The sequence below is a fragment of the Diabrotica virgifera genome, chromosome 4 (assembly GCF_917563875.1).
Source record: "Diabrotica virgifera virgifera chromosome 4, PGI_DIABVI_V3a".
Lineage (NCBI taxonomy): Eukaryota > Metazoa > Arthropoda > Insecta > Coleoptera > Chrysomelidae > Diabrotica > Diabrotica virgifera.
In genome coordinates this window covers 78,274,714-78,276,985 of record NC_065446.1, presented here as the reverse complement: position 1 = coordinate 78,276,985, position 2,272 = coordinate 78,274,714, and the positions used below count along the sequence as shown (strand labels likewise).

Below are 2,272 nucleotides of genomic sequence, written 5' to 3'. Positions count from 1 at the left end.
AGGGTTCTTTGGTGCTTAATGGGGTGTATTCTGTAACATTTCCGTTAAATTTAAGAGGCCTCTAAAATTTAACTTTTAACGGTCCTCTAAAACTTTTCGGTTAGATTGTCATTCTGTAAACACATATTATAGAGGACCGCTAAAATAATATTATTTTAGAGGAATCCTCTAAAAGGTTTTGGAACAAATACGGCAACGTCGCACGTTGATCGTTTTGAACTACTTTTAACCTAGAAATTGACCGAAAACTGAGTGTTAGAGGCCAAAAACCTTAAGAAGAAGAAGAAAATGACAGTTTCCTAGAAAATAATACTTACTATATTTAATTATTTTTTAGTAAAACTCATATTTTCCAATTAAACATTTTTATTTATAAAGTTATACATTAAAATATTGCTGAAAAAATGCATATCTTATTTTTTCTTCTCCCCTTCGACACTAATTTTGGTCAAATGGTCTATTTTCAATAACATTAAGGTCATCTTATTAATCTGCATCTGGTTATAAACCTTCTGAAACTTTACCTTTGTAATCATTTGGTACGTTTTGTAATGTTCCACAATAACTTTAAATAATTTTACCTGCATTAATAGGATTTAATTGCTTTGACAAACATCTTTGACTTCCAACACTTTTTCAATAACATTTCTAGGTACTTAGGTAGGTATTACCTACTTCCTTTGAAATGGTAATTGTAGTTATTTACTTTCAGGTCAATTATTTACTTTGTGTTTATGTTGTAATCTGAAATCAGCTCTACAAAAAGAAACAAACATTTGAATTTTGTTACTTATAGGTGTAGTGTGTCAATTGTAAAGTAAAAATGAGACTTACCTTTCATTATTATTTATTAAGTACTTCTTCACCAAATACATTATAAAAAGCCATTTTCCATTTTTAAATATTTATCTCCAGTATAATACAAGAATAACAAAGTACTATTCATACAAACATAACCCAACAAAAATAATCAAACCACATTTAACGGGCTGCTAAAAATTTAGCGGGTACGTTTTGACATCCTCTAAAATATTTTTATTTAGAGGGAGTTTTAACGGTTTAGGTTATGATTTTAACGGATGTATGATTTACAGAATACCAAAATATTTTTAGCGGGCGCTAAAATTTTAGAGGCCACTAAAATTTAACGGAAGTGTTACAGAATACACCCCAATATGTGATAAAAATTTCAAAGCGATTCATTCCATTGTTTAAATTTTATTCGAATTGTTTATCTCAGAGAGCATTTTCCTTGCAATAACATAAGTCAGAAAAAAATGACGGTAGAACCATTCCATAGGTGTCAAATGGAAGAACATGAGCTATATTTTCAACTTGATTTAAAAAAATCAAATAAAAAATGCATTTATTAGTAATAAATAATTATGCAAAAGTATCGTAAATCTTTCCTTATAAACTTTTTGGATAACTTTTTCCAAAAAAATTAACTTTTTTACCCTGTTTTAAGTGCACAACTACCAAGTAATGTTATTTATATCATAATTGATAAAAAATTGTAATAAATATAAATAATTTCTTATGTAACAAAATAAAAAGTTTAGAAGGAAAGATTTATGATACTTTTGCATAATTATTTATTATTAATAAATACATTTTTTATTCGCTTATTTCAAACCATGTTGAAAATATAGCTCATGCTCTTTCATTTGATACCTGTGGAATGGTTCTAACGTCATTTTTTTCTGACTTATGCTATTGCGAAAAAAATGCTCTCTGGGATAAACAATTTGAATAAAATTTAAACAATTGAATGAATCGCTTTGAAATTTTTATCACATATTAAGCACCAAAGAACCCTTATATGACAAGAATTTCAAATCTGTACACTAATTTTTACAATAGATATTGGGAAATTAATTTTTTTTGCAATTCCGACCTTTTTTCGCAATTATATTTACAATAAATGAGTATATCAAACTTTGTAATACGTCATTTTAAAGCTTTTTCCATAATCTCAAAGATATTTGTACTAAGAAAACCATAAGTTTCGCTGTTTTCCATTGATTTGAAAAAAGAGGGAAAAATGCCATTTTTTGACACTTAATTGTTTATAAATAAAAATGGCCGCCAGATCCTACGCAGGAAATAGTTACAATTTGCTCTTATAGGTATTACCTATCGAAAAAACCCTACAGTACCCTGGCTGCTCGAGTGTCATGGGAAAAACCTTATTACCCTGGACTATATAACTATTACACATCATTATGACCCCCTTTTTGTGAAGTGGACACAGTGTGCCTAATTTCCAGTT

The 2,272-nt window shown here is 28.4% G+C and overlaps 1 long non-coding RNA gene across 1 annotated transcript; it reads right to left on the bottom strand.

Moving 5' to 3' along the window:
• Window positions 1-348: 348 nt before the first annotated feature.
• On the bottom strand, window positions 349-1,171 carry LOC126883549 (uncharacterized). The gene is made up of 2 exons (XR_007697705.1): window positions 835-1,171; window positions 349-756 (listed from the first exon to the last, which is right to left on the bottom strand). It is a non-coding gene; the product is annotated as an uncharacterized LOC126883549 (long non-coding RNA).
• Window positions 1,172-2,272: the final 1,101 nt, after the last annotated feature.